The sequence below is a fragment of the Sorex fumeus genome, unplaced genomic scaffold (genome assembly GCF_029834395.1).
Source record: "Sorex fumeus unplaced genomic scaffold, SorFum_2.1 ptg000015l, whole genome shotgun sequence".
NCBI lineage: Eukaryota > Metazoa > Chordata > Mammalia > Eulipotyphla > Soricidae > Sorex > Sorex fumeus.
In genome coordinates, this window is record NW_026606072.1 from 21642810 (window position 1) to 21656371 (window position 13562).

The following is a 13562-nucleotide window of genomic DNA, read 5'->3' on the forward strand; positions in this document are numbered from 1 at the left end:
AATTGCTCTGGCGAGAAGTTTCTTGCTTCCTAACTATATCAGTTCACCTGAGACACCTTTCTTGGCTTTGATAAAGACTTGAGGCTCAATACATAAACATCACTGCCAAATTATAGGGGACTCAGATTGTGAATAAAACTTTTAAGCAGAACTGAGCTGACACCAGGAGGCCAGTCTTATAGTATCTGCTTCATTGTAGGCACCCAATAGAATTGTTAAATCCAAATGATACATTTTGTGCCAGATAGATGTTAATGATTGTTACAAGATATCAGATATTATGAGGGAGATATTTTATGTGCTTATTCCATTCACTCTCTGAAAAAAACTTTAGAAGTATGACTGCTACTAAAAATACTATTTTTACAAAAAGTGTCAATGAATATGAATATACACAAATATGCTGAGTTTAAATCATGCTACTTAAAATAAGCTGTTTTTCGTCACAACAATCCTCCTCAATGAGTATAAATTCATGGACCGGGAGAATTAACATTGTAAAAATGGCAATACTCCTGAAAGCATTGTACAAATTCAATGCGATCCCTATAATGATACCCATGACATTCTTCAAAGAAATGGAGCAAACACTCCTGAAATTAATACGGAACAATAAATGCCCACAAATAGCTAAAGCAATTCTTGGGAAAAAGAAATGGGAGGAATTAACCTCCCTAATTTCAAAATTTACTACAAAGCAGTAATATTTAAAACAGCATGGTTCTGGAACAAAGGCGGGTCCACAGACCAATGGAACAGGGTGAAATATCCGTACACACAACCCAAAATGTATGAATATCTAATCTTTGATAAGGGAGCAAGAAATGTGAAGTGGAGTAAGGAAAACCTCTTCAACAAATGATGCTGGCATAACTGGGAAACCACACGCAAAAAAATGGGTTTAGACCTTGATCTAACACCATGCACAAAAGTCAGATCAAAATGGATTAAAGATCTCAACATCAGGCCAAAATCCATAAGGTACATTGAAGATAAGGTCGACAAAACCCTCCATGATATTGAGGCTAATGGTATCTTCAAAGATGACACTCCACTAACCAACCAAGTGAAAATAGAGATAAACAAATGGGACTATCTTAAATTAAGAAGCTTCTCCACCTCAAAAGATACAGTGACCAAAATACAAAGGCAGTCTACAGAATGGGAAAGGATATTCGCCCAATAGCCACGTGTCTGAGAACAGATGACTGGTTAAAGAAATTTTGGTACATCTTCACAATGAAGTACTATGCAGCTGTTAGAAAAGATGAAGTCATGAAATTTAAACATACAAGTGGTACTACATGGAAAGTATCACTTGATAAGTGGTTGATATCAAGGATATACAAAACACTGGTTGAACTCCATAAGAAGAAAACATCCAACCCCATCAAAAAATGGGGTGATGAAATGAACAGAAAATTTCTCAAAGAATAAATACTAATGGTTAAAAGGCACATGAGAAAATGCTCTACTTTACCAATCATCAGGGAGATGCAGATCAAAACAACAATGAGATATCATCTCACACCACAGAGACTGACCCATATTCAATAGAACAAAAGCAACCAGTGTTGGCACAGATGTGGCAAGAAAGGGTCTCCTTCACTGCTAGGGAGAATGTCGACTGGTTCAGCCCTTTTGAAAAACAGTATGGACAATTCTCAAAAAATTAGAAATTGAGCTCCCATTTGACCCAGAAATACCACGCCTGGGAATATATCCCGAAGAGGCAAACAAGTACAGTCGAAATGACATCTGCACCTTTATGTTCATTGCTGCACTTTTCACAATAGCCTAAATCTGGAAAAAACCCAAGTGCCAGAGAACAAATGACTGGTTAAAGAAACTTGGTACATCTTCACAATGAAGTACTAAGCAGCTGTTAGAAAAGATGAAGACATGAAATTTACATACAAATGGTACTACTTGGAAAGTATCATGCTACATGAAATGAGTCAGAAAGAAAGGGACAGACATAGAAAGATTGCATTCATCTGGGGAACATAAAGTAACAAAATATGAAACTAACAAACAAGAATAGTGGAGATAAGTACCAGGAGGTTTACTCCATGGCTTGGAGGCCAGCCACACATACTAGGGGAAAAAAAAGCTCAGATAGAGAAGGGAGCACCAAAATAAAGGGTGTTGGGAGGATCTTCTCAGGATGGGAGATGCATGCTGAAAGTAGACAATAGACCGAACATGATTGCCACTCAATGCCTCTTTTTCAGACCACAACACCCAAAAGGAGAGAGAGAACAAATGGGAATGCCCTACCACAAAGGCAGGGTGGGATGAGGGGATGGGGGGTGGGAGGTGTACTGGGATCAGTGGTGGTGGAGATTGGACACTGGTGGAAGGATGGGTATTTGATATTTGATCATTTGTATAACTGAAATCCAAGCACAAAAATTTGTAAGTCTACAACTGTACCTCATGGTGTTTCATAATAAAAATTTAAAAAATAAATAAATATACTGCCACCCCCCAAAAAAACAATTCAAGTGGTATGAGATAAGAAATTCACATCCCCAGAGTTTGAGGTTTCACACTTTTATAGAAATGGTAGCAGCATTTTATATCTTAAAATTTCAAAGCTAAAATTTTAAAAAGTTGTATATAGTATTTTTCATAAAATAGTAGAACAGCTACAGTTTGATTTTCTATTCTTTACACTAATTCTGTTATTTACAGATAATGTTGTTTGAAAGTCAACCTAAATTTCTCTTTTGTTTTTATTTCTAATGACATTTTCTGATAAAGTGCTGTTTCAGTTTGAAAAATTTTATAAAATGTACAACCTGTCAGTAACATAGTTTGATAGAAAGGAATTTAGAGTTTTAAGATAACAAGATAAATGCTTTGATGCAATAATATTTGATTTGAAAAGGTTAGTGTTAGATATTGCCTTTAGAGTCACTTAATTAGATTTCCTAGTTGATAGGTTTATTTTTTAATCCAATTATTTGGGAACACAGGAAAAAGTGATCAATAATATCGCCTTTGAATATTCTAAACCCTCTAAAGTCTAGAAAAAACATACCCATCATTAACAGCTAGTAACTTTTGGTTAGATAATGATATGAAAATAATTATATATTTTTCAAAAAAGTGTAGCTGTTATAATTAGTAAAAATGAAACTGTATGACAAGTTTGAACTTATTGACTGATGATCTTGAATTAAATGCAGTTACCTGATCACTTCATCTTGGTATTTAATTAACATGAAATTGCATAATACAAGGCCTTCTATAAATCAGCATTGAGTTGCAACAATACCTCAAACAAAACATTACTTTTAAAAGACTATTTTGCAAAGATTGAATCATGAAATCTCTGATATGCTGAGGAGTGATTTTGAAGTGGGACCTGGTGCTGTGTCTGCACTTGGGCTGAGCAGACCAGCTGTGCTAGTTGTTCTGTTGGAAGGAATGCCTGCTGAGAGAATAGCCTGCATGTGTTCCTTAATTTTCTGAATTATCATATCCTTATAATCAGTTTCTGAACCATGACGCCATTATGTGAAGATCAGAATACTAGGTTCCAGGAGAGTTTCTAGGAGATTTAAAGTGGAATATTTCATTTGGCCTTTTGTCAATCAATGTGTACGTGTATGTGTTTGTATGCCTGTGTGTGACTTTAAACATATATGTATATACACATAGATTTTATGTTTTCCTTACTTAAGCCATGAGCCACTTATGTTAATTTATCATAATGATGTTTCAGACCCCCAGATGGTCTTCAAGTAGTTAAGAAATATTATCTCACTTAAGAAATCTGAATCAGACAAAATAGATTTGAATTGTGCATTCACAGAGAGAAGAGAAAAAATATCCAGTCTTATAGACACAGTGTAAGATCCAAAGTAGCGCCTAAAATTTTAATTGAAAATGACAATGATTTTTTCAAATTCGGTCATTAGGTTTCTTTGTACAGAAGAGGATACACAAAGTAAATTGATTCAGAATGCCCAACTTTTCATGAGGCTCCAGTGTTCTTTAAATTCTCAAATCATTATCTTCTATTTTATTCCTTGCAGTTTAGTATTGTGTTATGGACTTGGCAATTAGTGAGAATTTGAAGTTTTAAACTCTGAGAATAACAGTGGTAATAATACAAACCCACTTCCCACAGAACATTTTGATAGTATTACATATTAAGATATCCTTTATACTTTTCAATTGCAATTCTTGATGAAACTAAGATTAGATTGTTAAAAACTCAAAGATTTCAAGCAAATGTGATTTGGAGTATAACATAGCACTGCACTGTCCACTGTCCTCCCATTGTTCATCGATTTGCTCAAGAGGGCACCAGTAACATCTCCATTGTCAGACTTGTTATTACTTGTTTTGGGTCTAAGGTGGTAAAGGGGCATTCATGTGCAAGAATCAGCAGGTCCTTTTCACATGCTCGACTGAGCCAAATGCTCAGATTTTCTCAAGCAAATTAATGTTCATTTCTTCATGTCTGAAGTGTCCCTATGAATTAATTTTAAAAGTTTAACTCATTTGGTGCTAGGAATCAAATATGAGCTGCAGTTAAATAGCAGGATAAAAGGTCTCCTGGCTTTGAGTGAACATAGCTGTGGACTCTGCATGGAGGCTATAAGACTTAACATTCTAGGCCCAGTAGTCACTGATGTGCTGACAACTCAGATATCTATGTTTCCAGTCCAGATCCCTTTCTAAAGTTCACTGTATAGTCCACTGAAATGACCATAGGGCATTTATGCAAAGTATGCAAGAAAGAGAAGTCTTACAGTATCTTGTCCTCCCATGTTATTTATGATGGGGAAGAAGCCAATAAAATTAACATGACAGATGATATAATTTTTGCTCATTATTTATAATTATTATTGTTATTTCAATGTCAAGAACCATATAAAGGGTGTATCCCTGGCCCTGTGCTCAGGGATCATGCTCGGTGGTGCTTGAAAAAACAGGCAGTGTTGGGGAAAAATTTGGGTCGACCATATGCAAAACAAGTGCCTTATTTGTTTTTAACCTCTGCATTAGTTCTCTGAACCTGGCAATGTGATTTTCAATATGTAGCTAGTACTTCATTATTTTCTAAAAAATAATTATAAATGGAATATTTAATTATCTTTTAACTTTATTTAGAAATGATCTGTAAATAAGACTGCTACTTGTTATGATGGAAGATTATTCTACATTCCTTAGTTTAAAAAGAAATAAAACATCTTATTTTTCTCACTCTAAACCATCTTTCCTAAACTGAATTAATTGAATCACATTTTTTTACTCTCAGTGGATCCTAATATCCATAACTTTTCTTGTAGAGACTCTACAAGTTTGTCTCCAACATATGAAATGAAAGAAAAGTTTCATTTCCTCCTTAATGATTGTTGATCATGTGACCTTCTGTGAAACTGGTGGGTTGGGGTGAAGATCTCAAAACATCTTTATGTGGCTTACTTATTTTTCAAATTCTTTTTCTGCTTCCATAATTACTTTTTAGTATATTTAGGTAGGTCTATGTATTGTAGCTTATAGAGCATATGTCATAAATGCAAGTCTGTTACAGACACTAGTCAACTTATAAAAGAACCAGAACAATACAACAGATTGTAATTTGTTGCTTATAATTTAAAAATTATTTCAATGCAATATAAGAATTGTCTGATAAAACTATATTAATTGCTAAAATAAAATAAAATCATGAATAAAAATATTTTATATTCTCCAACATTTTTGTAAGTAATTTACTCTAAGTTTGATATTTTTAAATTGGTCTTTTATTATTTCTATTTATGTTGGAAATATAACTGGTATGTAACAAGTTACCTAAGCAATCAAATCAAACAGGTGAAGTCTAAGTTAATACAATATTAAAGTATTTCATAAAAAACTAATAAATGGTCCCCACCCCAATGAGACCCTGAGTCGCCGCCCACAAGCAGTATCTTCTGGCTACTGATCAAGCTGCTTAATGGCCATGATGTCAGAGACACACAAGCGAAACTTGGAACCCAGTGGCTTTTGGCAGAAATGTGTCTATCCCCCGCCCCAACTGATCAAGCTGCTTAAAGGCCATGATCCCAGAGACACACAAACGAAACTCGGAACCCAGCAGCTTTTGGCAGAAATCTCTCCAAATTTATTTATGAAAATTTCAGAATTTGGAATTCAACATCATATGCTAGTCATAATCAGCGATAAAAAACAAATTGTCTACTGTTGCCTTTTCAGCAAGTCTGAGTGTTGGAAGAAAATCCCAAATAATAATGGTGAGTTTGGTGTCAAAATATTGAATATAACCAAAGTAGAGAGAGAGTAATGTGGAAATCATCTGCCACACAGGTGGGGTGGTGGGGATACTGGGGTTTTTGGTGGTGGAAAATGCGCTGGTGAAGGGACTGGTGTTTCATCCTTGTATTACCAAGACTTAAACCCGAATGTTTTGTAAATGTTCTCACAGTGATTCAATAAATAAATTTACAAAGAAAAAACAACTAATAAATTATTGTATTAAGATGCTAATACATAAATTGATAAAGTTATTCCTGTTTAATTTCATGAATTAATAGTCCAGTATTTCACTTTATTAAAAAGTAATAATCACTTTCATAAAGTCATTGATAACTTTAATATAAGACTTCGGAAGTTTGGTTATGCTGCATTCTGCAATATTTGCTGTTAAAAATTCCCCGCTATAATATTGATATTAAAAACAAAAATATTTAACATACAACCTTACTATCATATATCTATTTTATGTTGAAATCAATTAAAACACAACCCCATAGTTTCTCTGGATAGATAGGGCCCATAATTTCTATCAACTTTTAACTTATTATTGACAATAAAACTTTCAAGCCATTAATGGCACTGCTTTCCTTAACCAGCACAGCAGTATCATAGCCCAGTTGTCATGTGTCTGAGTATTCAAGATAGTTTATTTATTCTCCTATTTCTTACCAGCATCCCCAATGCAGCTTTACTAAAGAGATGGTGATTATGCTCCAGGCACAGTAGTTTTTTGTTCTGTTTCACTTTCTTTAACAAGTCTCACAATGGAGACGTTACTAGGCCCGGCCCGCTAGAGCAAATCAATGAACAAGGAGAGGACAGTGCTACTGCTTTCACTTTCTTAGTTTGTTGCAGGGCCTTTTAGATTCCTCAGGATTTAGTCAATGTCTTGTGATTAAGGTTTCAGTACCCTAATGCAAAAAAAATATCACTAGACCTGCTCCTGTGACTAATTCTATGGTGACTTTTGTTTCCTGAACTACACTTCGCCAGGCATGATATTGCCACATTAAATTAAAGTTTGATTTGCTGTGGGGGCCTGCTCAGCAGTTCTCAGGGTCTATTCATGGCTCTCTGCTCAGGAGTTATTTCTAGCAGTGCTTGGGGGACCATATGCAGTGCCATGGATCAAGTCAAGCTTGATTGCTTGCCAGGCAAGCACATTAACCCCGGTAAACATTTATTTTCTTTATTGAATTTAATGATTACCTATAAATAAAATCTGAATTCTTCACTTCAAATTTTTTTGTTTGGCAACTATTTTTGATTGATTGGCTTCTTTTGCTTTTTCCCTACATTAAAGGATATATGCTGTTTGTTTCCTCTTTTTTTGTTTCTACTGAAAGACATATGCTTATTATAAGAATAGAATAATAGAAGAAAAGAAAATAAATAAAAGAAAACAAACATTTAACACATTAGTCACTCAGGAATAGTCAGTTTTAATATTAGTTCTGAACACTGGAAAAGTGCATATATACAATAAGAAAGATCATTAAGATAACAAAATTTGATGTTGAGACTTTTATAAAAACTCAATCAAATCAGATAAAATGCTTTTGAAATAAAACATAGAGATAGCACTAAATATTTATTGTAAAAATTAAAGAAGATAAAAATTCTATACCTCAAAATCATTTCTATATCTTTATAGCAAATTTATTGAGATTGTTATACTAATATACTATATTATTAAATAGAGTCTTTTTATAAGTATTTGTTTTCTAGTGGGCTCCAAGTCAAATTTTTCTAGCATACATTTATTTCCATTGACCACATAGTCCATAGAATATTCTGTCATTTTGCAATCATCTCCTTTCCACATCATTGGAATAGTAGGTCTTATCTTATTCTTCTGCTTAACATTTAAAATTCCAGGACACAGGTTTTAAAACTATAACAGCTTTGCTTTGCCATATTGATTGCTCTGCTCTACTTTCACTTTTAGTACCTGAGAATTTCACATATTTCTTTCAGTTATATATTCAAAAATATTTTTAAAAATTTAAACAAAACTTCTATGAATTTCAGAACAGAGGCACTTTCCAGAATATTTAGGAAGCTATCTTGGTGAATGAGATTTTACAATAATTTCAGTCTTTTTTTTTCTAAATTTTTTATGTTTTTATCGTTGTTGAAATTCGGGAACTTTTTTTTTTATAACTTTTGCATGTTATCCTGTATCCTATTTAGTGTTTTTTTTCTTTCTTTCTGCAGTAGGGTATGCTTTAAATTCTCATTATATGGCTGTTTTTATTAAGTTTTTTAAATTAAGATGATGTTGGCTGGAAATAACAGATGCAAAATAATAGAGCTTTAAAGATATTTATATTTCCTGTTATGGGCTGAAAGGGATCATCCAGGGTTGGTATTGTAATGTCTTCCAAGGGATCCTTGTTTCTTCTAATTCACCACTTTTTGGCATAACATAGTTGCCCCGCCACGTCACCTTTTCCAACGTTAGGCTATAAGACAATTAAGGGACACAGAATTATAAAATGGTGGGAAAGGTGTGCATCTTTTAAAAATAAGATATTTTAATACATAAGGTCAAATGATAGCTGATATACATTTTATCAACCATAATTCATCTATATTTTGCTATAGGAAAGATAAGACGAATGTGCTCATTATTCATTGTCTAGTTAAAAGTTAGAATTTATTATTGGAGAATTAAAGCTACAGGCTTTGGAATCAATGGCTATTTCCATTACATTTTACTCCTACTACAATGAATATCTTCCAAGAGAAAGAGTTAATGACTCAGAGGTCCAATAGTAGCATTCATGCAAATCATATTCTAAGAACACAATTTTAAATGTCTTCAAACCACAGGAAAAATTTCTGATTTTCAGTAGCAATTGTAAAGATTGCCTTCTGAGTATTTGTAATCACTTGATCAGTTGAACGCTTGACATAATGTTACTCATCGATTTGTTCAAGCGGGCACCAGTAATGTCTCCATTCATCCCTGTCATGTGCTAGTGTAACCCAATGCTGTCTGCTCATTCTAGAAATAGGAAGAGACTCAAACGGCCATGAGATCTATTGACGTCCCATGGAAACCAATCAGTAATGACTGTAGTCCAGCAGTCCAGCAGTCGTCTCCAAATCTCATTACGTGTCCAGCCATCTGATTTTCAACACCTTGGCAAACAAGACAGTGTCCCTGATTCTTGACCGTCGATGGAGGTCAGAACTCCAGATTCTTTCTCTCATTTGAGTGATGCGTGATACTCCAAGCATAGCTCTTTTGATTCCTCTTTGGGAGACCTGAATAGCGTTTTCATCCTGTTTTCAAAGGCCTCAGGTCTCTGAGGCATATGTGAATGCAGGGGGAACAGTGGAATCGAAGAGATGTGTCCGGAGGTGGGAGTTCTTCGTCCTCGTAGCTCTTTCTTCGATGCTCTTGAAGATGTTCCAAGCCGCTCTATTCCTCCAGTACAACTCAGGTGCCAGGTCATTTGTCATGTTGACTTCAGGACCTAGGTACACATAACTGTTGCATTCGGAGGTGTTCGTCCCCTTGAGAGTGAATGGAACATCAGGAACAAGACCGTTTCTCATAAACATTGTCTTAGTGAGATTCTGCTGTAGTCTGACCTTTCCACACTTACAGTAGAAGTCGGACAACATTTGTGCAGCTTGGCTAATGTTTGGTGTTATTAGAACGATGTCATCAGCAAAGCAGAGGTGGTGTAGTTGCCGACCGTCTATCTTCGTTCCCATTCCTTCTCATTTCAGTCATTACATGACGTTCTCGAGTGTGGCACTAAAGAGTTTCGGTGAAATGGTATCACCCTGCTGAACCCCTCTCTTGACATGGATGAGTACTTCTTTGTAGAATGGTGAGATCCTGGTAGTGAATCCGCAATACAGCTCACGGAGGATCCTGATGTATTGAGTTTGAATGCCCTGTTTGGTTAGGGCTTCGATGACTGCTTCTGTCTCAACAGAAATCAAAGGCCTTTTTAAAATCAATGAACGTTAGACAGAGAGGCATCTTGAACTCCCGAAAAACCTCAGTGAGCTTGGTTATCGTGTGGATATTGTCAATTGTGCTGAATTCTTTGGGAAACCAGGCTTGCTTGCATGGTTGTCCTTCATCTAGTGTTCTGCCAATCCTATTCAGGATGACTCAAGTAAACAACTTGTTGATGACAGACAAGAGGCAGATCGGATGATAGTTGTCAATGTCGTGGATGTCTCCCTTCTTGTATAATAGTACAGTCCTGCTGATTTTCCATTGAGACGGAACCTTGCATTCAGACAGGTAGCATGTGAAGAGCCGAGCAAGTGTATTGATGAGTACTGACAGCAGATTCTTCAGGTCTGAACTTGTCTGGGCCTGATGCTGTTTGCTTCTTTACTGACGAAATGGCATGTTGGTTATTGAAAGGGACAACATTGGGAACAACATATCCATCTTGCGGAATTTGGTATGTGGGCAGGTGGACATGGCTGTTGAAGAGGTCTGAGTAGAAGTCATGGATAATCTTCTCCATTGCCCTTCTGGAAGATGTGATAGATCCATCAGGACATTGGAGGGCAGTTATCTTGGTCTTGTAGTTGGCGAAGGAGAGGTGGGCATTGCGAATGCTTTTCCCAGCTTCTGCCGCATATGCCAGCACTGCTGCTCTTCTCTCTTTGAGGTCTTCCTTGATCGCTTTTCTGCACTGTTTTGTGAGCTTGGATGTTCACTTGCGGATGCCTGAGGCTTGCGCCAAGTCACTTTGGTGAATAAGTTCAAGAGTTTTGAAGACAGGTTTTTTTTTGGTTTTTTTTTTTTTTTTTTTGCTATCTCTCTCTTGGTGTTCCTCGCACAATCATGGAGGTGCTGAACCAGTCGATCGTATTCTTCATCACTGTTTTCAATGATGGCATTTTCCCATGTTGCCGCAATAGTGCCAAAGAGCTCCCAGTTGGTGGTCGTTCTGATCGTTCTCTTCTTAAACTTTGCAGCCCTTTCTCTCCGCTCCGTGAAATAGAATTTTGCATGAAGGAGACGGTGGTCCGATCCCGTTTAGAATTTTGTAATCACAAGTCTTAGGTAAATACTCCACAAAGGATTTTGCTACATCTTTTTCAATCAATATTATTTCTTTGATGTCTTATAAAGTTTAATAAACACTGATATTTCCATTGCTTTATACTTCTTAGTCTTGCATAACTGTGTTCTAAAGGGTGTGAATATTCTTAGAAGACTTGTAAAGTCAAAACCAGTACAGTTTAGCAGGATAACTCTTTTTTACTTTGAAATCTCACTGATTCAGAGATGTAACCTACTTTCGCCAAGGATGACAGGTTTCTTTCCATAAAATAGGTAAAAATAATTATGTATCAGCTACAAATTGATTTTAGCAATTTACATCTAATAGCTTTTTTGTTTGTTTTCGTGACGGATCATGTTGAAACAGTTGGCACTAAACCCATTGTCACCTGGGGAACATTCCTGGCTCAGTGCTCAGGGAGTGGTATGACACTCAGGAGACCAAATGCAGTGCTGAGGCTATGACCAAGTTGGAGCACCTCATCCCTTTATTTTATCCTCAGCTCTGGTTAATGGGTATTTTTCCCAGTTACGTCAGAGCCGTCAAACTTCTTTCTAATGATTTAGACTGTTAAAACTTTTATGTGTGTTTGAGTGGGAGAGATACTACAGCGAGTAGGGTTCTCATCCTGCAAGCAGCGGACCAGCATTCCATCCCCTACATTGAGCAGCACAAGGAGTGATTCTTGAATGCAGAGCCAGGACTGACCCCTGAGCATTGCTATGTATGGCCCCCAAACAAAAATCCAAAACAATAACAAAAGACTTCTATGTAGTTTCTTGGGTTTCTATTGAAAATTAGGTTGATCTTTCTGACACCATTTAAAAGGTGTTCAATTATTTTTGAAGCGACAACTACCAAAGCACTAGTAGGCACTAGGATAAATATTTTACATAAATTGTTCTCTGTAACTCTAATACTGCTTTCATAGTAGCACAGTAATCCTAACATCTTAGTTACTGCTCTCATCTAAGTGTTAAAAGTGAAAAATTAAGATGTAGAGCGATTAGCTTGCTGAAAATCACAGAGCAAATAAATGTCCCAGTTGGCTCTCATTCCAGAAAGCTCAGAGCTCCAGCTTCTAATATATGCACAATCTTGCTTCCTTTTACTAAGTATGGCAATTTCAAGATCTCCAAAATATATATTCAGTGTCATAAACATAAAGATTAACATGTCATTGTTTTCTAAATTTATATAATATGAGAGAAACCTGATGTTTACTCAGCTTCCTGGCTCCAAGTGGGAAAAAAAAGCCTTTCGGTTTTGATTAGTCAACTAGAGGCAGCTTAAAGAGAACAACTACTCAGGGGGCATTTTTAAATGTACCATCTTCAAATGATTTAATGTGTTTTCCATGATTATCTTTGACACTTTGAATAATTAACAAAGACATTTATTATTTTTGAAAGAGCTAGGATTCTCTCCTTTATAGATGATGAGAAAAATCATAAAACTTAAAATTAAAGCCATAGTCTGAGTGGTTATTGACCATGAAATCATTACTAGGGTACCATAACATAAGAGAGAAAAATCTAGTAAAATACTACTTGAGATATTTCGTTAAGTTTATGTAAAACCTTATTTTTGTGTACAAATTGGACATTGGGACTTATCAATCCCATCAAATAAATAATTGTTTGTTAAATAAGCAATAATAATAATTATTTCTCTATGTGCAAGTATATATATTTTATATATGTATATTACTTGTATTTTTGTATACACATAAGAATATACATGATTTTGATAATTAACAGCAATACTTAACTTAATCAATATAGTAATAATAATTTTGTTTTGTGAATATGACCGTAAGATTGTTTATGTAACTGTTATGTGTTCATTCTTTTATCTATACAATTTTATCTGCCTTTGTAGAATCAAAAAAGTTACCTGCCTTATTCTTGACTCTGTTTTTTGTACATGGCTCTAGCATAAAGTATGAATTGTTATAAATATTGCTAATTAGAGATTTTGATTTCACAACAAAAGGTATACAAGAAACACAAGTTTATGTATATTCCATATTTGTATAATCTTCATCATACTTTGAAAAAAATGTTTTCATATAGTTTATGGCTTAAGAGAATGTCATGAAATAGCTCTCTCTTACATTTGTCTCCAAGATTTTTAACTTTCTTCTATAAACTCAATGATAACAGTTTTTGTGGGTTCTCAAGAGACTTTATGCACTTATATGAAACCATCATTATATCTACTTTAAAATAT